The following is a 22,705-nucleotide window of genomic DNA, read 5'->3' on the forward strand; positions in this document are numbered from 1 at the left end:
CTCCATCCTCTGGGAAGCATCCGAGACTCCTTGCAGGTATGTCCCTGAGTTTTTATTCCGGTGTTTTGGGGCCCTGTGATCCCGGGTAGCAACCCCAGACTCCTCCAGGGAAGATACCCGAGATGATTTTTCTCCTTGGACAAAGCTCCATCTTCTGGGATGCATATGACATTCCTCCCAGGCATCTCCCACAGACATTTTTCCTGTGGTTTGGGTCCCTGTAATCCCGGGTAGCAACCCCAGACTCCTCCAGGGAAGATACCCGAGATAATTTTTCTGCTTGGACAATGCTCCATCCTCTGGGAAGCATCCGAGACTCCTTGCAGGTATGTCCCTGAGTTTTTATTCCAGTGTTTTCGGGCCCTGTGATCCCGGGTAGCAACCCCAGACTCCTCCAGGGAAGATACCCGAGATGATTTTTCTCCTTGGACAATGCTCCATCTTCTGGGATGCATCTGAGATTCCTCCCAGGCGTCTCCCGCAGACATTTTTCCTGTGGTTTGGGTACCTGTAATCCCGGTTAGCAACCCCAGACTCCTCCAGGGAAGATATCCGAGATGATTTTTCTGCTGGGACAAAGCTCCATCTTCTGGGATGCATATGAGATTCCTCCCAGGCATCTCCCACAGACATTTTTCCTGTGGTTTGGGTCCCTGTAATCCCGGGTAGCAACCCCAGACTCCTCCAGGGAAGATACCCGAGATAATTTTTCTGCTTGGACAATGCTCCATCCTCTGGGAAGCATCCGAGACTCCTTGCAGGTATGTCCCTGAGTTTTTATTCCGGTGTTTTCGGGCCCTGTGATCCCGGGTAGCAACCCCAGACTCCTCCAGGGAAGATACCCGAGATGATTTTTCTCCTTGGACAATGCTCCATCTTCTGGGATGCATCTGAGATTCCTCCCAGGCGTCTCCCGCAGACATTTTTCCTGTGGTTTGGGTCCCTGTAATCCCGGGTACCAACCCCAGACTCCTCCAGGAAAGATATCCGGGATGATTTTTCTCCTTGGACAATGCTCCATCCTCTGGGATGCATCCGAGACTTGTCGCAGCTATGTCCCTGAGTCTTTTTTCTCACGGTTTATGGTTCTGTCATCCCAGGTAGCAACCCCAGACTCCTCCAGGGAAGACACCCAATATGATTTTTCTCTCTTGACAGTGGTCCATCCTGCGGGATCTACCCAGAATTCCTCCCAGGCGTCTCCCGCAGAGTTTTCTCCAGTGCTTTAGGGCCCTGTGATCCCGGGTAGCAACCCCAGACTCCTCCAAGGAAGATACCCGAGATAATTTTTCTGCTTGGACAATGCTCCATCCTCTGGGAAGCATCCGAGACTCCTTGCAGGTATGTCCCTGAGTTTCTATTCCGGTGTTTTCGGGCCCTTTGATCCCGTGTAGCAACCCCAGACTCCTCCAGGGAAGATACCCGAGATGATTTTTCTCCTTGGACAATGCTCCATCTTCTGGGATGCATCTGAGATTCTTGCCAGGCGTCTCCCGCAGATACTTTTCCTGTGGTTTGGGTCCCTGTAAACCCGGGTAGCAACCCCAGACTCCTCCAGGGAAGATACCAGAGATGATTTTTCTCCTTGGCCAATGCTCCATCCTCTTGGAAGCATCCGAGACTCCTTGCAGTTATGTCCCTGAGTGTTTATTCCGGTATTTTCGGGCCCTCTGATCCCGGGTTGCAACCCCAGACTCCTCCAGGGAAGACACCCAATATGATTTTTCTCTCTTGACAGTGGTCCATACTGCGGGATCTATCCAGAACTCCTCCCAGGTGTCTCCCGCAGAGTTTTCTCCGGTGTTTTGGGGCCCTGTGATCCCGGGTAGCAACCCCAGACTCCTCCAGGGAAGATACCCGAGATAATTTTTCTGCTTGGACAATGCTCCATCCTCTGGGAAGCATCCGAGACTCCTTGCAGGTATGTCCCTGAGTTTTTATTCCGGTGTTTTCCGGCTCTGTAATCCCGGGTAGCAACCCCAGACTCCTCCAGGGAAGATACCCGAGATGATTTTTCTGCTGGGACAAAGCTCCATCTTCTGGGATGCATCTGAGATTCCTCCCAGGCGTCTCCCGCAGACATTTTTCCTGTGGTTTGGGTCCCTTTAATCCCGGGTAGCAACCCCAGACTCCTCCAGCAAAGATATCTGGGATGATTTTTCTCCTTGGACAATGCTCCATCCTCTGGGATGCATCCGAGACTTGTCGCAGCTATGTCCCTGAGTCTTTTTTCTCACGGTTTATGGTTCTGTCATCCCAGGTAGCAACCCCAGACTCCTCCAGGGAAGACACCCAATATGATTTTTCTCTCTTGACAGTGGTCCATCCTGCGGGATCTACCCAGAATTCCTCCCAGGCGTCTCCCGCAGAGTTTTCTCCAGTGCTTTAGGGCCCTGTGATCCCAGGTAGCAACCCCAGACTCCTCCAAGGAAGATACCCGAGATGATTTTTCTCCTTGGACAATGCTCCATCCTCTTGGAAGCATCCGAGACTCCTTGCAGTTATGTCCCTGAGTGTTTATTCCGGTATTTTCGGGCCCTCTGATCTCGGGTAGCAACCCCAGACTCCTCCAGGGACGACACCCAATATGATTTTTCTCTCTTGACAGTGGTCCATACTGCGGGATCTATCCAGAACTCCTCCCAGGAGTCTCCCGCAGAGTTTTCTCCGGTGTTTTGGGGTCCTGTGATCCCGGGTAGCAAACCCAGACTCCTCCAGGGAAGATACCCGAGATAATTTTTCTGCTTGGACAATGCTCCATCCTCTGGGAAGCATCCGAGACTCCTTGCAGGTATGTCCCTGAGTTTTTATTCCGGTGTTTTCGGGCCCTGTGATCCCGGGTAGCAACCCCAAACTCCTCCAGGGAAGATACCCGAGATGATTTTTCTGCTGGGACAAAGCTCCATCTTCTGGGATGCATATGAGATTCCTCCCAGGAATCTCCCACAGACATTTTTCCTGTGGTTTGGGTCCCTGTAATCCCGGGTAGCAACCCCAGACTCCTCCAGGGAAGATACCCGAGATAATTTTTCTGCTTGGACAATGCTCCATCCTCTGGGAAGCATCCGAGACTCCTTGCAGGTATGTCCCTGAGTTTTTATTCCAGTGTTTTCGGGCCCTGTGATCCCGGGTAGCAACCCCAGACTCCTCCAGGGAAGATACCCGAGATGATTTTTCTCCTTGGACAATGCTCCATCTTCTGGGATGCATCTGAGATTCCTCCCAGGCGTCTCCCGCAGACATTTTTCCTGTGGTTTGGGTACCTGTAATCCCGGTTAGCAACCCCAGACTCCTCCAGGGAAGATATCCGAGATGATTTTTCTGCTGGGACAAAGCTCCATCTTCTGGGATGCATATGAGATTCCTCCCAGGCATCTCCCACAGACATTTTTCCTGTGGTTTGGGTCCCTGTAATCCCGGGTAGCAACCCCAGACTCCTCCAGGGAAGATACCCGAGATAATTTTTCTGCTTGGACAATGCTCCATCCTCTGGGAAGCATCCGAGACTCCTTGCAGGTATGTCCCTGAGTTTTTATTCCGGTGTTTTCGGGCCCTGTGATCCCGGGTAGCAACCCCAGACTCCTCCAGGGAAGATACCCGAGATGATTTTTCTCCTTGGACAATGCTCCATCTTCTGGGATGCATCTGAGATTCCTCCCAGGCGTCTCCCGCAGACATTTTTCCTGTGGTTTGGGTCCCTGTAATCCCGGGTACCAACCCCAGACTCCTCCAGGAAAGATATCCGGGATGATTTTTCTCCTTGGACAATGCTCCATCCTCTGGGATGCATCCGAGACTTGTCGCAGCTATGTCCCTGAGTCTTTTTTCTCACGGTTTATGGTTCTGTCATCCCAGGTAGCAACCCCAGACTCCTCCAGGGAAGACACCCAATATGATTTTTCTCTCTTGACAGTGGTCCATCCTGCGGGATCTACCCAGAATTCCTCCCAGGCGTCTCCCGCAGAGTTTTCTCCAGTGCTTTAGGGCCCTGTGATCCCGGGTAGCAACCCCAGACTCCTCCAAGGAAGATACCCGAGATAATTTTTCTGCTTGGACAATGCTCCATCCTCTGGGAAGCATCCGAGACTCCTTGCAGGTATGTCCCTGAGTTTCTATTCCGGTGTTTTCGGGCCCTTTGATCCCGTGTAGCAACCCCAGACTCCTCCAGGGAAGATACCCGAGATGATTTTTCTCCTTGGACAATGCTCCATCTTCTGGGATGCATCTGAGATTCTTGCCAGGCGTCTCCCGCAGATACTTTTCCTGTGGTTTGGGTCCCTGTAAACCCGGGTAGCAACCCCAGACTCCTCCAGGGAAGATACCAGAGATGATTTTTCTCCTTGGCCAATGCTCCATCCTCTTGGAAGCATCCGAGACTCCTTGCAGTTATGTCCCTGAGTGTTTATTCCGGTATTTTCGGGCCCTCTGATCCCGGGTTGCAACCCCAGACTCCTCCAGGGAAGACACCCAATATGATTTTTCTCTCTTGACAGTGGTCCATACTGCGGGATCTATCCAGAACTCCTCCCAGGTGTCTCCCGCAGAGTTTTCTCCGGTGTTTTGGGGCCCTGTGATCCCGGGTAGCAACCCCAGACTCCTCCAGGGAAGATACCCGAGATAATTTTTCTGCTTGGACAATGCTCCATCCTCTGGGAAGCATCCGAGACTCCTTGCAGGTATGTCCCTGAGTTTTTATTCCGGTGTTTTCCGGCTCTGTAATCCCGGGTAGCAACCCCAGACTCCTCCAGGGAAGATACCCGAGATGATTTTTCTGCTGGGACAAATCTCCATCTTCTGGGATGCATCTGAGATTCCTCCCAGGCGTCTCCCGCAGACATTTTTCCTGTGGTTTGGGTCCCTTTAATCCCGGGTAGCAACCCCAGACTCCTCCAGGAAAGATATCTGGGATGATTTTTCTCCTTGGACAATGCTCCATCCTCTGGGATGCATCCGAGACTTGTCGCAGCTATGTCCCTGAGTCTTTTTTCTCACGGTTTATGGTTCTGTCATCCCAGGTAGCAACCCCAGACTCCTCCAGGGAAGACACCCAATATGATTTTTCTCTCTTGACAGTGGTCCATCCTGCGGGATCTACCCAGAATTCCTCCCAGGCGTCTCCCGCAGAGTTTTCTCCAGTGCTTTAGGGCCCTGTGATCCCAGGTAGCAACCCCAGACTCCTCCAAGGAAGATACCCGAGATGATTTTTCTCCTTGGACAATGCTCCATCCTCTTGGAAGCATCCGAGACTCCTTGCAGTTATGTCCCTGAGTGTTTATTCCGGTATTTTCGGGCCCTCTGATCTCGGGTAGCAACCCCAGACTCCTCCAGGGACGACACCCAATATGATTTTTCTCTCTTGACAGTGGTCCATACTGCGGGATCTATCCAGAACTCCTCCCAGGAGTCTCCCGCAGAGTTTTCTCCGGTGTTTTGGGGTCCTGTGATCCCGGGTAGCAAACCCAGACTCCTCCAGGGAAGATACCCGAGATAATTTTTCTGCTTGGACAATGCTCCATCCTCTGGGAAGCATCCGAGACTCCTTGCAGGTATGTCCCTGAGTTTTTATTCCGGTGTTTTCGGGCCCTGTGATCCCGGGTAGCAACCCCAAACTCCTCCAGGGAAGATACCCGAGATGATTTTTCTGCTGGGACAAAGCTCCATCTTCTGGGATGCATATGAGATTCCTCCCAGGAATCTCCCACAGACATTTTTCCTGTGGTTTGGGTCCCTGTAATCCCGGGTAGCAACCCCAGACTCCTCCAGGGAAGATACCCGAGATAATTTTTCTGCTTGGACAATGCTCCATCCTCTGGGAAGCATCCGAGACTCCTTGCAGGTATGTCCCTGAGTTTTTATTCCGGTGTTTTCGGGCCCTCTGATCCCGGGTAGCAACCCCAGACTCCTCCAGGGAAGATACCCGAGATGATTTTTCTCCTTGGACAATGCTCCATCTTCTGGGATGCATCTGAGATTCCTCCCAGGCGTCTCCCGCAGACATTTTTCCTGTGGTTTGGGTCCCTGTAATCCCGGGTACCAACCCCAGACTCCTCCAGGAAAGATATCCGGGATGATTTTTCTCCTTGGACAATGCTCCATCCTCTGGGATGCATCCGAGACTTGTCGCAGCTATGTCCCTGAGTCTTTTTTCTCACGGTTTATGGTTCTGTCATCCCAGGTAGCAACCCCAGACTCCTCCAGGGAAGACACCCAATATGATTTTTCTCTCTTGACAGTGGTCCATCCTGCGGGATCTACCCAGAATTCCTCCCAGGCGTCTCCCGCAGAGTTTTCTCCAGTGCTTTAGGGCCCTGTGATCCCGGGTAGCAACCCCAGACTCCTCCAAGGAAGATACCCGAGATAATTTTTCTGCTTGGACAATGCTCCATCCTCTGGGAAGCATCCAAGACTCCTTGCAGGTATGTCCCTGAGTTTTTATTCCGGTGTTTTCGGGCCCTGTGATCCCGGGTAGCAACCCCAGACTCCTCCAGGGAAGATACCCAAGATGATTTTTCTCCTTGGACAATGCTCCATCTTCTGGGATGCATCTGAGATTCCTGCCAGGCGTCTCCCGCAGACATTTTTCCTGTGGTTTGGGTCCCTGTAATCCCGGGTAGCAACCCCAGACTCCTCCAGGGAAGATACCAGAGATGATTTTTCTCCTTGGACAATGCTCCATCCTCTTGGAAGCATCCGAGACTCCTTGCAGTTATGTCCCTGAGTGTTTATTCCGGTATTTTCGGGCCCTCTGATCCCGGGTAGCAACCCCAGACTCCTCCAGGGAAGATACCCAAGATGATTTTTCTCCTTGGACAAAGCTCCATCTTCTGGGATGCATATGAGATTCCTCCCAGGCATCTCGCACAAACATTTTTCCTGTGGTTTGGGTCCCTGTAATCCTGGGTAGCAACCCCAGACTCCTCCAGGGAAGATACCCGAGATGATTTTTCTGCTGGGACAAAGCTCCGTCTTCTGGGATGCATATGAGATTCCTCCCAGGCATCTCCCACAGACATTTTTCCTGTGGTTTGGGTCCCTGTAATCCCGGGTAGCAACCCCAGACTCCTCCAGGGAAGATACCCGAGATAATTTTTCTGCTTGGACAATGCTCCATCCTCTGGGAAGCATCCGAGACTCCTTGCAGGTATGTCCCTGAGTTTTTATTCCGGTGTTTTGGGGCCCTGTGATCCCGGGTAGCAACCCCAGACTCCTCCAGGGAAGATACCCGAGATGATTTTTCTCCTTGGACAAAGCTCCATCTTCTGGGATGCATATGACATTCCTCCCAGGCATCTCCCACAGACATTTTTCCTGTGGTTTGGGTCCCTGTAATCCCGGGTAGCAACCCCAGACTCCTCCAGGGAAGATACCCGAGATAATTTTTCTGCTTGGACAATGCTCCATCCTCTGGGAAGCATCCGAGACTCCTTGCAGGTATGTCCCTGAGTTTTTATTCCAGTGTTTTCGGGCCCTGTGATCCCGGGTAGCAACCCCAGACTCCTCCAGGGAAGATACCCGAGATGATTTTTCTCCTTGGACAATGCTCCATCTTCTGGGATGCATCTGAGATTCCTCCCAGGCGTCTCCCGCAGACATTTTTCCTGTGGTTTGGGTACCTGTAATCCCGGTTAGCAACCCCAGACTCCTCCAGGGAAGATATCCGAGATGATTTTTCTGCTGGGACAAAGCTCCATCTTCTGGGATGCATATGAGATTCCTCCCAGGCATCTCCCACAGACATTTTTCCTGTGGTTTGGGTCCCTGTAATCCCGGGTAGCAACCCCAGACTCCTCCAGGGAAGATACCCGAGATAATTTTTCTGCTTGGACAATGCTCCATCCTCTGGGAAGCATCCGAGACTCCTTGCAGGTATGTCCCTGAGTTTTTATTCCGGTGTTTTCGGGCCCTGTGATCCCGGGTAGCAACCCCAGACTCCTCCAGGGAAGATACCCGAGATGATTTTTCTCCTTGGACAATGCTCCATCTTCTGGGATGCATCTGAGATTCCTCCCAGGCGTCTCCCGCAGACATTTTTCCTGTGGTTTGGGTCCCTGTAATCCCGGGTACCAACCCCAGACTCCTCCAGGAAAGATATCCGGGATGATTTTTCTCCTTGGACAATGCTCCATCCTCTGGGATGCATCCGAGACTTGTCGCAGCTATGTCCCTGAGTCTTTTTTCTCACGGTTTATGGTTCTGTCATCCCAGGTAGCAACCCCAGACTCCTCCAGGGAAGACACCCAATATGATTTTTCTCTCTTGACAGTGGTCCATCCTGCGGGATCTACCCAGAATTCCTCCCAGGCGTCTCCCGCAGAGTTTTCTCCAGTGCTTTAGGGCCCTGTGATCCCGGGTAGCAACCCCAGACTCCTCCAAGGAAGATACCCGAGATAATTTTTCTGCTTGGACAATGCTCCATCCTCTGGGAAGCATCCGAGACTCCTTGCAGGTATGTCCCTGAGTTTCTATTCCGGTGTTTTCGGGCCCTTTGATCCCGTGTAGCAACCCCAGACTCCTCCAGGGAAGATACCCGAGATGATTTTTCTCCTTGGACAATGCTCCATCTTCTGGGATGCATCTGAGATTCTTGCCAGGCGTCTCCCGCAGATACTTTTCCTGTGGTTTGGGTCCCTGTAAACCCGGGTAGCAACCCCAGACTCCTCCAGGGAAGATACCCGAGATGATTTTTCTCCTTGGCCAATGCTCCATCCTCTTGGAAGCATCCGAGACTCCTTGCAGTTATGTCCCTGAGTGTTTATTCCGGTATTTTCGGGCCCTCTGATCCCGGGTTGCAACCCCAGACTCCTCCAGGGAAGACACCCAATATGATTTTTCTCTCTTGACAGTGGTCCATACTGCGGGATCTATCCAGAACTCCTCCCAGGTGTCTCCCGCAGAGTTTTCTCCGGTGTTTTGGGGCCCTGTGATCCCGGGTAGCAACCCCAGACTCCTCCAGGGAAGATACCCGAGATAATTTTTCTGCTTGGACAATGCTCCATCCTCTGGGAAGCATCCGAGACTCCTTGCAGGTATGTCCCTGAGTTTTTATTCCGGTGTTTTCCGGCTCTGTAATCCCGGGTAGCAACCCCAGACTCCTCCAGGGAAGATACCCGAGATGATTTTTCTGCTGGGACAAAGCTCCATCTTCTGGGATGCATCTGAGATTCCTCCCAGGCGTCTCCCGCAGACATTTTTCCTGTGGTTTGGGTCCCTTTAATCCCGGGTAGCAACCCCAGACTCCTCCAGGAAAGATATCTGGGATGATTTTTCTCCTTGGACAATGCTCCATCCTCTGGGATGCATCCGAGACTTGTCGCAGCTATGTCCCTGAGTCTTTTTTCTCACGGTTTATGGTTCTGTCATCCCAGGTAGCAACCCCAGACTCCTCCAGGGAAGACACCCAATATGATTTTTCTCTCTTGACAGTGGTCCATCCTGCGGGATCTACCCAGAATTCCTCCCAGGCGTCTCCCGCAGAGTTTTCTCCAGTGCTTTAGGGCCCTGTGATCCCAGGTAGCAACCCCAGACTCCTCCAAGGAAGATACCCGAGATGATTTTTCTCCTTGGACAATGCTCCATCCTCTTGGAAGCATCCGAGACTCCTTGCAGTTATGTCCCTGAGTGTTTATTCCGGTATTTTCGGGCCCTCTGATCCCGGGTAGCAACCCCAGACTCCTCCAGGGACGACACCCAATATGATTTTTCTCTCTTGACAGTGGTCCATACTGCGGGATCTATCCAGAACTCCTCCCAGGAGTCTCCCGCAGAGTTTTCTCCGGTGTTTTGGGGTCCTGTGATCCCGGGTAGCAACCCCAGACTCCTCCAGGGAAGATACCCGAGATAATTTTTCTGCTTGGACAATGCTCCATCCTCTGGGAAGCATCCGAGACTCCTTGCAGGTATGTCCCTGAGTTTTTATTCCGGTGTTTTCGGGCCCTCTGATCCCGGGTAGCAACCCCAGACTCCTCCAGGGAAGATACCCGAGATGATTTTTCTCCTTGGACAATGCTCCATCTTCTGGGATGCATCTGAGATTCCTCCCAGGCATTTCCCGCAGACATTTTTCCTGTGGTTTGGGTCCCTTTAATCCCGGGTAGCAACCCCAGACTCCTTCAGGAAAGATATCCGGGATGATTTTTCTCCTTGGACAATGCTTCATGCTCTGGGATGCATCCGAGACTTGTCGCAGCTATGTCCCTGAGTCTTTTTTCTCACGGTTTATGGTTCTGTCATCCCAGGTAGCAACCCCAGACTCCTCCAGGGAAGACACCCAATATGATTTTTCTCTCTTGACAGTGGTCCATCCTGCGGGATCTACCCAGAATTCCTCCCAGGCGTCTCCCGCAGAGTTTTCTCCAGTGCTTTAGGGCCCTGTGATCCCGGGTAGCAACCCCAGACTCCTCCAAGGAAGATACCCGAGATAATTTTTCTGCTTGGACAATGCTCCATCCTCTGGGAAGCATCCAAGACTCCTTGCAGGTATGTCCCTGAGTTTTTATTCCGGTGTTTTCGGGCCCTGTGATCCCGGGTAGCAACCCCAGACTCCTCCAGGGAAGATACCCAAGATGATTTTTCTCCTTGGACAATGCTCCATCTTCTGGGATGCATCTGAGATTCCTGCCAGGCGTCTCCCGCAGACATTTTTCCTGTGGTTTGGGTCCCTGTAATCCCGGGTAGCAACCCCAGACTCCTCCAGGGAAGATACCAGAGATGATTTTTCTCCTTGGACAATGCTCCATCCTCTTGGAAGCATCCGAGACTCCTTGCAGTTATGTCCCTGAGTGTTTATTCCGGTATTTTCGGGCCCTCTGATCCCGGGTAGCAACCCCAGACTCCTCCAGGGAAGACACCCAATATGATTTTTCTCTCTTGACAGTGGTCCATACTGCGGGATCTATCCAGAACTCCTCCCAGGTGTCTCCCGCAGAGTTTTCTCCGGTGTTTTGGGGCCCTGTGATCCCGGGTAGCAACCCCAGACTCCTCCAGGGAAGATACCCGAGATGACTTTTCTCCTTGGACAATGCTCCATCCTCTGGGAAGCATCCGAGACTCCTTGCAGGTATGTCCCTGAGTTTTTATTCCGGTGTTTTCGGGCCCTCTGATCCCGGGTAGCAACCCCAGACTCCTCCAGGGAAGATACCCGAGATGATTTTTCTCCTTGGACAATGCTCCATCTTCTGGGATGCATATGAGATTCCTCCCAGGCATCTCCCACAGACATTTTTCCTGTGGTTTGGGTCCCTGTAATCCCAGGTAGCAACCCCAGACTCCTCCAGGGAAGATACCCGAGATGATTTTTCTGCTGGGACAAAGCTCCATCTTCTGGGATGCATATGAGATTCCTCCCAGGCATCTCGCACAGACATTTTTCCTGTGGTTTGGGTCCCTGTAATCCCGGGTAGCAACCCCAGACTCCTCCAGGGAAGATACCCGAGATAATTTTTCTGCTTGGACAATGCTCCATCCTCTGGGAAGCATCCGAGACTCCTTGCAGGTATGTCCCTGAGTTTTTATTCCGGTGTTTTCGGGCCCTCTGATCCCGGGTAGCAACCCCAGACTCCTCCAGGGAAGATACCCGAGATGATTTTTCTCCTTGGACAATGCTCCATCTTCTGGGATGCATCTGAGATTCCTCCCAGGCATCTCCCGCAGACATTTTTCCTGTGGTTTGGGTCCCTTTAATCCCGGGTAGCAACCCCAGACTCCTCCAGGAAAGATATCCGGGATGATTTTTCTCCTTGGACAATGCTCCATGCTCTGGGATGCATCCGAGACTTGTCGCAGCTATGTCCCTGAGTCTTTTTTCTCACGGTTTATGGTTCTGTCATCCCAGGTAGCAACCCCAGACTCCTCCAGGGAAGACACCCAATATGATTTTTCTCTCTTGACAGTGGTCCATCCTGCGGGATCTACCCAGAATTCCTCCCAGGCGTCTCCCGCAGAGTTTTCTCCAGTGCTTTAGGGCCCTGTTATCCCGGGTAGCAACCCCAGACTCCTCCAAGGAAGATACCCGAGATAATTTTTCTGCTTGGACAATGCTCCATCCTCTGGGAAGCATCCGAGACTCCTTGCAGGTATGTCCCTGAGTTTTTATTCCGGTGTTTTCGGGCCCTGTGATCCCGGGTAGCAACCCCAGACTCCTCCAGGGAAGATACCCGAGATGATTTTTCTCCTTGGACAATGCTCCATCTTCTGGGATGCATATGAGATTTCTCCCAGGCATCTCCCACAGACATTTTTCCTGTGGTTTGGGTCCCTGTAATCCCGGGTAGCAACCCCAGACTCCTCCAGGGAAGATACCCGAGATAATTTTTCTGCTTGGACAATGCTCCATCCTCTGGGAAGCATCCGAGACTCCTTGCAGGTATGTCCCTGAGTTTTTATTCCGGTGTTTTCGGGCCCTGTGATCCCGGGTAGCAACCCCAGACTCCTCCAGGGAAGATACCCGAGATGATTTTTCTCCTTGGACAATGCTCCATCTTCTGGGATGCATCTGAGATTCCTCCCAGGCATCTCCCGCAGACATTCTTCCTGTGGTTTGGGTCCCTTTAATCCCGGGTAGCAACCCCAGACTCCTCCAGGAAAGATATCCGGGATGATTTTTCTCCTTGGACAATGCTCCATGCTCTGGGATGCATCCGAGACTTGTCGCAGCTATGTCCCTGAGTCTTTTTTCTCACGGTTTATGGTTCTGTCATCCCGGGTAGCAACCCCAGACTCCTCCAGGGAAGATACCCGAGATAATTTTTCTGCTTGGACAATGCTCCATCCTCTGGGAAGCATCCGAGACTCCTTGCAGGTATGTCCCTGAGTGTTTATTCCGGTGTTTTCGGGCCCTGTGATCCCGGGTTGCAAACCCAGACTCCTCCAGGGAAGATACCCGAGATGATTTTTCTGCTGGGACAAAGCTCCATCTTCTGGGATGCATCTGAGATTCCTCCCAGGCGTCTCCCGCAGACATTTGTCCTGTGGTTTGGGTCCCTTTAATCCCGGGTAGCAACCCCAGACTCCTCCAGGAAAGATATCCGGGATGATTTTTCTCCTTGGACAATGCTCCATCCTCTGGGATGCATCCGAGACTTGTCGCAGCTAAGTCCCTGAGTCTTTTTTCTCACGGTTTATGGTTCTGTCATCCCAGGTAGCAACCTCAGACTCCTCCAGGGAAGACACCCAATATGATTTTTCTCTCTTGACAGTGGTCCATCCTGCGGGATCTATCCAGAATTACTCCCAGGCGTCTCCCGCAGAGTTTTCTCCAGTGCTTTAGGGCCCTGTGATCCCGGGTAGCAACCCCAGACTCCTCCAAGGAAGATACCCGAGATAATTTTTCTGCTTGGACAATGCTCCATCCTCTGGGAAGCATCCGAGACTCCTTGCAGGTATGTCCCTGAGTTTTTATTCCGGTGTTTTCGGGCCCTGTGATCCCGGGTAGCAACCCCAGACTCCTCCAGGGAAGATACCCGAGATGACTTTTCTCCTTGGACAAAGCTCCATCTTCTGGGATGCATATGAGATTCCTCCCAGGCATCTCGCACAAACATTTTTCCTGTGGTTTGGGTCCCTGTAATCCCAGGTAGCAACCCCAGACTCCTCCAGGGAAGATACCCGAGATGATTTTTCTGCTGGGACAAAGCTCCATCTTCTGGGATGCATATGAGATTCCTCCCAGGCATCTCCCACAGACATTTTTCCTGTGGTTTGGGTCCCTGTAATCCCGGGTAGCAACCCCAGACTCCTCCAGGGAAGATACCCGAGATAATTTTTCTGCTTGGACAATGCTCCATCCTCTGGGAAGCATCCGAGACTCCTTGCAGGTATGTCCCTGAGTTTTTATTCCGGTGTTTTCGGGCCCTGTGATCCCGGGTAGCAACCCCAGACTCCTCCAGGGAAGATACCCGAGATGATTTTTCTCCTTGGACAATGCTCCATCTTCTGGGATGCATCTGAGATTCCTCCCAGGTGTCTCCCGCAGACATTTTTCCTGTGGTTTGGGTACCTGTAATCCCGGTTAGCAACCCCAGACTCCTCCAGGGAAGATATCCGAGATGATTTTTCTGCTGGGACAAAGCTCCATCTTCTGGGATGCATATGAGATTCCTCCCAGGCATCTCCCACAGACATTTTTCCTGTGGTTTGGGTCCCTGTAATCCCGGGTAGCAACCCCAGACTCCTCCAGGGAAGATACCCGAGATAATTTTTCTGCTTGGACAATGCTCCATCCTCTGGGAAGCATCCGAGACTCCTTGCAGGTATGTCCCTGAGTTTTTATTCCGGTGTTTTCGGGCCCTGTGATCCCGGGTAGCAACCCCAGACTCCTCCAGGGAAGATACCCGAGATGATTTTTCTCCTTGGACAATGCTCCATCTTCTGGGATGCATCTGAGATTCCACCCAGGCGTCTCCCGCAGACATTTTTCCTGTGGTTTGGGTCCCTGTAATCCCGGGTACCAACCCCAGACTCCTCCAGGAAAGATATCCGGGATGATTTTTCTCCTTGGACAATGCTCCTTCCTCTGGGATGCATCCGAGACTTGTCGCAGCTATGTCCCTGAGTCTTTTTTCTCACGGTTTATGGTTCTGTCATCCCAGGTAGCAACCCCAGACTCCTCCAGGGAAGACACCCAATATGATTTTTCTCTCTTGACAGTGGTCCATCCTGCGGGATCTACCCAGAATTCCTCCCAGGCGTCTCCCGCAGAGTTTTCTCCAGTGCTTTAGGGCCCTGTGATCCCGGGTAGCAACCCCAGACTCCTCCAAGGAAGATACCCGAGATAATTTTTCTGCTTGGACAATGCTCCATCCTCTGGGAAGCATCCGAGACTCCTTGCAGGTATGTCCCTGAGTTTTTATTCCGGTGTTTTGGGGCCCTGTGATCCCGGGTAGCAACCCCAGACTCCTCCAGGGAAGATACCCGAGATGACTTTTCTCCTTGGACAAAGCTCCATCTTCTGGGATGCATATGAGATTCCTCCCAGGCATCTCGCACAAACATTTTTCCTGTGGTTTGGGTCCCTGTAATCCTGGGTAGCAACCCCAGACTCCTCCAGGGAAGATACCCGAGATGATTTTTCTGCTGGGACAAAGCTCCGTCTTCTGGGATGCATATGAGATTCCTCCCAGGCATCTCCCACAGACATTTTTCCTGTGGTTTGGGTCCCTGTAATCCCGGGTAGCAACCCCAGACTCCTCCAGGGAAGATACCCGAGATAATTTTTCTCCTTGGACAATGCTCCATCCTCTGGGAAGCATCCGAGACTCCTTGCAGGTATGTCCCTGAGTTTTTATTCCGGTGTTTTGGGGCCCTGTGATCCCGGGTAGCAACCCCAGACTCCTCCAGGGAAGATACCCGAGATGATTTTTCTCCTTGGACAAAGCTCCATCTTCTGGGATGCATATGACATTCCTCCCAGGCATCTCCCACAGACATTTTTCCTGTGGTTTGGGTCCCTGTAATCCCGCGTAGCAACCCCAGACTCCTCCAGGGAAGATACCCGAGATAATTTTTCTCCTTGGACAATGCTCCATCCTCTGGGAAGCATCCGAGACTCCTTGCAGGTATGTCCCTGAGTTTTTATTCCGGTGTTTTGGGGCCCTGTGATCCCGGGTAGCAACCCCAGACTCCTCCAGGGAAGATACCCGAGATGATTTTTCTCCTTGGACAAAGCTCCATCTTCTGGGATGCATATGACATTCCTCCCAGGCATCTCCCACAGACATTTTTCCTGTGGTTTGGGTCCCTGTAATCCCGGGTAGCAACCCCAGACTCCTCCAGGGAAGATACCCGAGATAATTTTTCTGCTTGGACAATGCTCCATCCTCTGGGAAGCATCCGAGACTCCTTGCAGGTATGTCCCTGAGTTTTTATTCCAGTGTTTTCGGGCCCTGTGATCCCGGGTAGCAACCCCAGACTCCTCCAGGGAAGATACCCGAGATGATTTTTCTCCTTGGACAATGCTCCATCTTCTGGGATGCATCTGAGATTCCTCCCAGGCGTCTCCCGCAGACATTTTTCCTGTGGTTTGGGTACCTGTAATCCCGGTTAGCAACCCCAGACTCCTCCAGGGAAGATATCCGAGATGATTTTTCTGCTGGGACAAAGCTCCATCTTCTGGGATGCATATGAGATTCCTCCCAGGCATCTCCCACAGACATTTTTCCTGTGGTTTGGGTCCCTGTAATCCCGGGTAGCAACCCCAGACTCCTCCAGGGAAGATACCCGAGATAATTTTTCTGCTTGGACAATGCTCCATCCTCTGGGAAGCATCCGAGACTCCTTGCAGGTATGTCCCTGAGTTTTTATTCCGGTGTTTTCGGGCCCTGTGATCCCGGGTAGCAACCCCAGACTCCTCCAGGGAAGATACCCGAGATGATTTTTCTCCTTGGACAATGCTCCATCTTCTGGGATGCATCTGAGATTCCTCCCAGGCGTCTCCCGCAGACATTTTTCCTGTGGTTTGGGTCCCTGTAATCCCGGGTACCAACCCCAGACTCCTCCAGGAAAGATATCCGGGATGATTTTTCTCCTTGGACAATGCTCCATCCTCTGGGATGCATCCGAGACTTGTCGCAGCTATGTCCCTGAGTCTTTTTTCTCACGGTTTATGGTTCTGTCATCCCAGGTAGCAACCCCAGACTCCTCCAGGGAAGACACCCAATATGATTTTTCTCTCTTGACAGTGGTCCATCCTGCGGGATCTACCCAGAATTCCTCCCAGGCGTCTCCCGCAGAGTTTTCTCCAGTGCTTTAGGGCCCTGTGATCCCGGGTAGCAACCCCAGACTCCTCCAAGGAAGATACCCGAGATAATTTTTCTGCTTGGACAATGCTCCATCCTCTGGGAAGCATCCGAGACTCCTTGCAGGTATGTCCCTGAGTTTCTATTCCGGTGTTTTCGGGCCCTTTGATCCCGTGTAGCAACCCCAGACTCCTCCAGGGAAGATACCCGAGATGATTTTTCTCCTTGGACAATGCTCCATCTTCTGGGATGCATCTGAGATTCTTGCCAGGCGTCTCCCGCAGATACTTTTCCTGTGGTTTGGGTCCCTGTAAACCCGGGTAGCAACCCCAGACTCCTCCAGGGAAGATACCCGAGATGATTTTTCTCCTTGGCCAATGCTCCATCCTCTTGGAAGCATCCGAGACTCCTTGCAGTTATGTCCCTGAGTGTTTATTCCGGTATTTTCGGGCCCTCTGATCCCGGGTTGCAACCCCAGACTCCTCCAGGGAAGACACCCAATATGATTTTTCTCTCTTGACAGTGGTCCATACTGCGGGATCTATCCAGAACTCCTCCCAGGTGTCTCCCGCAGAGTTTTCTCCGGTGTTTTGGGGCCCTGTGATCCCGGGTAGCAACCCCAGACTCCTCCAGGGAAGATACCCGAGATAATTTTTCTGCTTGGACAATGCTCCATCCTCTGGGAAGCATCCGAGACTCCTTGCAGGTATGTCCCTGAGTTTTTATTCCGGTGTTTTCCGGCTCTGTAATCCCGGGTAGCAACCCCAGACTCCTCCAGGGAAGATACCCGAGATGATTTTTCTGCTGGGACAAAGCTCCATCTTCTGGGATGCATCTGAGATTCCTCCCAGGCGTCTCCCGCAGACATTTTTCCTGTGGTTTGGGTCCCTTTAATCCCGGGTAGCAACCCCAGACTCCTCCAGGAAAGATATCTGGGATGATTTTTCTCCTTGGACAATGCTCCATCCTCTGGGATGCATCCGAGACTTGTCGCAGCTATGTCCCTGAGTCTTTTTTCTCACGGTTTATGGTTCTGTCATCCCAGGTAGCAACCCCAGACTCCTCCAGGGAAGACACCCAATATGATTTTTCTCTCTTGACAGTGGTCCATCCTGCGGGATCTACCCAGAATTCCTCCCAGGCGTCTCCCGCAGAGTTTTCTCCGGTGTCTTGGGGCCCTGTGATCCCGGGTAGCAACCCCAGACTCCTCCAGGGAAGATACCCGAATTGATTTTTCTCCTTGGACAATGCTCCATCCTCTTGGAAGCATCCGAGACTCCTTGCAGGTATGTCCCGGAGTGTTTATTCCAGTGTTTTCAGGCCCTGTGATCCCGGGTAGCCACCCCAGACTCCTCCAGCCAGGACACCCAATATGATTTTTCTCTCTTGACAGTGGTCCATCCTGCGGGATCTACCCAGAATTCCTCCCAGGCGTCTCCCGCAGAGTTTTCTCCAGTGCTTTAGGGCCCTGTGATCCCAGGTAGCAACCCCAGACTCCTCCAAGGAAGATACCCGAGATAATTTTTCTGCTTGGACAATGCTCCATCCTCTGGGAAGCATCCGAGACTCCTTGCAGGTATGTCCCTGAGTGTTTATTCCGGTATTTTCGGGCCCTCTGATCCCGGGTAGCAACCCCAGACTCCTCCAGGGAAGACACCCAATATGATTTTTCTCTCTTGACAGTGGTCCATACTGCGGGATCTATCCAGAACTCCTCCCAGGTGTCTCCCGCAGAGTTTTCTCCGGTGTTTTGGGGCCCTGTGATCCCGGGTAGCAACCCCAGACTCCTCCAGGGAAGATACCCGAGATGATTTTTCTGCTGGGACAAAGCTCCATCTTCTGGGATGCATCTGAAATTCCTCCCAGGCATCTCCCACAGACATTTTTCCTGTGGTTTGGGTCCCTGTAATCCCGGGTGGCAACCCCAGACTCCTCCAGGGAAGATACCCGAGATAATTTTTCTGCTTGGACAATGCTCCATCCTCTGGGAGGCATCCGAGACTCCTTGCAGGTATGTCCCTGAGTTTTTATTCCGATGTTTTCGGGCCCTGTGATCCCGGGTAGCAACCCCAGACTCCTCCAGGGAAGATACCCGAGATGATTTTTCTCCTTGGACAATGCTCCATCTTCTGGGATGCATCTGAGATTCCTCCCAGGAGTCTCCCGCAGACATTTTTCCTGTGGTTTGGGTCCCTGTAATCCCGGGTAGCAACCCCAGACTCCTCCAGGGAAGATACCCGAGATGATTTTTCTGCTGGGACAAAGCTCCATCTTCTGGGATGCATCTGAGATTCCTCCCAGGCGTCTCCCGCAGACATTTTTCCTGTGGTTTGGGTCCCTGTAATCCCGGGTAGCAACCCCAGACTCCTCCAGGAAAGATATCCGGGATGATTTTTCTCCTTGGACAATGCTCCATCCTCTGGGATGCATCCGAGACTTGTCGCAGCTATGTCCCTGAGTCTTTTTTCTCACGGTTTATGGTTCTGTCATCCCAGGTAGCAACCCCAGACTCCTCCAGGGAAGACACCCAATATGATTTTTCTCTCTTGACAGTGGTCCATCCTGCGGGATCTACCCAGAATTCCTCCCAGGCGTCTCCCGCAGAGTTTTCTCCAGTGCTTTAGGGCCCTGTGATCCCGGGTAGCAACCCCAGACTCCTCCAAGGAAGATACCCGAGATAATTTTTCTGCTTGGACAATGCTCCATCCTCTGGGAAGCATCCGAGACTCCTTGCAGGTATGTCCCTGAGTTTCTATTCCGGTGTTTTCGGGCCCTTTGATCCCGTGTAGCAACCCCAGACTCCTCCAGGGAAGATACCCGAGATGATTTTTCTCCTTGGACAATGCTCCATCTTCTGGGATGCATCTGAGATTCCTGCCAGGCGTCTCCCGCAGATACTTTTCCTGTGGTTTGGGTCCCTGTAAACCCGGGCAGCAACCCCAGACTCCTCCAGGGAAGATACCCGAGATGATTTTTCTCCTTGGCCAATGCTCCATCCTCTTGGAAGCATCCGAGACTCCTTGCAGTTATGTCCCTGAGTGTTTATTCCGGTATTTTCGGGCCCTCTGATCCCGGGTTGCAACCCCAGACTCCTCCAGGGAAGACACCCAATATGATTTTTCTCTCTTGACAGTGGTCCATACTGCGGGATCTATCCAGAACTCCTCCCAGGAGTCTCCCGCAGAGTTTTCTCCGGTGTTTTGGGGCCCTGTGATCCCGGGTAGCAACCCCAGACTCCTCCAAGGAAGATACCCGAGATAATTTTTCTGCTTGGACAATGCTCCATCCTCTGGGAAGCATCCGAGACTCCTTGCAGGTATGTCCCTGAGTTTTTATTCCGGTGTTTTCTGGCTCTGTGATCCCGGGTAGCAACCCCAGACTCCTCCAGGGAAGATACCCGAGATGATTTTTCTGCTGGGACAAAGCTCCATCTTCTGGGATGCATCTGAGATTCCTCCCAGGCGTCTCCCGCAGACATTTTTCCTGTGGTTTGGGTCCCTTTAATCCCGGGTAGCAACCCCAGACTCCTCCAGGAAAGATATCCGGGATGATTTTTCTCCTTGGACAATGCTCCATCCTCTGGGATGCATCCGAGACTTGTCGCAGCTATGTCCCTGAGTCTTTTTTCTCACGGTTTATGGTTCTGTCATCCCAGGTAGCAACCCCAGACTCCTCCAGGGAAGACACCCAATATGATTTTTCTCTCTTGACAGTGTTCCATCCTGCAGGATCTACCCAGAATTCCTCCCAGGCGTCTCCCGCAGAGTTTTCTCCAGTGCTTTAGGGCCCTGTGATCCCGGGTAGCAACCCCAGACTCCTCCAAGGAAGATACCCGAGATAATTTTTCTGCTTGGACAATGCTCCATCCTCTGGGAAGTATCCGAGACGTCTTGCAGGTATGTCCCTGAGTTTTTATTCCGGTGTTTTCGGGCCCTGTGATCCCGGGTAGCAACCCCAGACTCCTCCAGGGAAGATACCCGAGATGATTTTTCTGCTGGGACAAAGCTCCATCTTCTGGGATGCATCTGAGATTCCTCCCAGGCATCTCCCACAGACATTTTTCCTGTGGTTTTGGTCCCTGTGATCCCGGGTAGCAACCCCAGACTCCTCCAGGGAAGATACCCAAGATAATTTTTCTCCTTGGACAATGCTCCATCTTCTGGGATGCATCTGAGATTCCTCCCAGGCGTCTCCCGCAGACATTTTTCCTGTGGTTTGGGTCCCTTTAATCCCAGGTAGCAACCCCAGACTCCTCCAGGAAAGATATCCGGGATGATTTTTCTCCTTGGACAATGCTCCTTCCTCTGGGATGCACCCGAGACTTGTCGCAGCTATGTCCCTGAGTCTTTTTTCTCGCGGTTCATGGTTATGTCATCCCGGGTAGCAACCCCAGACTCCTCCAGGGAAGACACCCAATATGATTTTTCTCTCTTGACAGTGGTCCATACTGCGGGATCTATCCAGAACTCCTCCCAGGTGTCTCCCGCAGAGTTTTCTCCGGTGTTTTGGGGCCCTGTGATCCCGGGTAGCAACCCCAGACTCCTCCAGGGAAGATACCCGAGATGACTTTTCTCCTTGGACAAAGCTCCATCTTCTGGGATGCATATGAGATTCCTCCCAGGCATCTCCCACAGACATTTTTCCTGTGGTTTGGGTCCCTGTAATCCTGGGTAGCAACCCCAGACTCCTCCAGGGAAGATACCCGAGATGATTTTTCTGCTGGGACAAAGCTCCATCTTCTGGGATGCATCTGAAATTCCTCCCAGGCATCTCCCACAGACATTTTTGCTGTGGTTTGGGTCCCTGTAATCCCGGGTAGCAACCCCAGACTCCTCCAGGGAAGATACCCGAGATAATTTTTCTGCTTGGACAATGCTCCATCCTCTGGGAGGCATCCGAGACTCCTTGCAGGTATGTCCCTGAGTTTTTATTCCGATGTTTTCGGGCCCTGTGATCCCGGGTAGCAACCCCAGACTCCTCCAGGGAAGATACCCGAGATGATTTTTCTGCTGGGACAAAGCTCCATCTTCTGGGATGCATCTGAGATTCCTCCCAGGCGTCTCCCGCAGACATTTTTCCTGTGGTTTGGGTCCCTGTAATCCCGGGTAGCAACCCCAGACTCCTCCAGGAAAGATATCCGGGATGATTTTTCTCCTTGGACAATGCTCCATCCTCTGGAATGCATCCGAGACTTGTCGCAGCTATGTCCCTGAGTCTTTTTTCTCACGGTTTATGGTTCTGTCATCCCAGGTAGCAACCCCAGACTCCTCCAGGGAAGACACCCAATATGATTTTTCTCTCTTGACAGTGGTCCATCCTGCGGGATCTACCCAGAATTCCTCCCAGGCGTCTCCCGCAGAGTTTTCTCCAGTGCTTTAGGGCCCTGTGATCCCGGGTAGCAACCCCAGACTCCTCCAAGGAAGATACCCGAGATAATTTTTCTGCTTGGACAATGCTCCATCCTCTGGGAAGCATCCGAGACTCCTTGCAGGTATGTCCCTGAGTTTCTATTCCGGTGTTTTCGGGCCCTTTGATCCCGTGTAGCAACCCCAGACTCCTCCAGGGAAGATACCCGAGATGATTTTTCTCCTTGGACAATGCTCCATCTTCTGGGATGCATCTGAGATTCCTGCCACGCGTCTCCCGCAGATACTTTTCCTGTGGTTTGGGTCCCTGTAAACCCGGGTAGCAACCCCAGACTCCTCCAGGGAAGATACCCGAGATGATTTTTCTGCTGGGACAATGCTCCATCTTCTGGGATGCATCTGAGATTCCTCCCAGGCGTCTCCCGCAGACATTTTTCCTGTGGTTTGGGTCCCTTTAAACCCGGGTAGCAACCCCAGACTCCTCCAGGGAAGACACCCAATATGATTTTTCTCTCTTGACAGTGGTCCATACTGCGGGATCTATCCAGAACTCCTCCCAGGTGTCTCCCGCAGAGTTTTCTCCGGTGTTTTGGGGCCCTGTGATCCCGG

Source organism: Vanellus vanellus (assembly GCF_965231255.1).
Source record: "Vanellus vanellus genome assembly, contig: HAP1_SCAFFOLD_29, whole genome shotgun sequence".
In the NCBI taxonomy this organism is placed as follows: Eukaryota; Metazoa; Chordata; class Aves; order Charadriiformes; family Charadriidae; genus Vanellus; species Vanellus vanellus.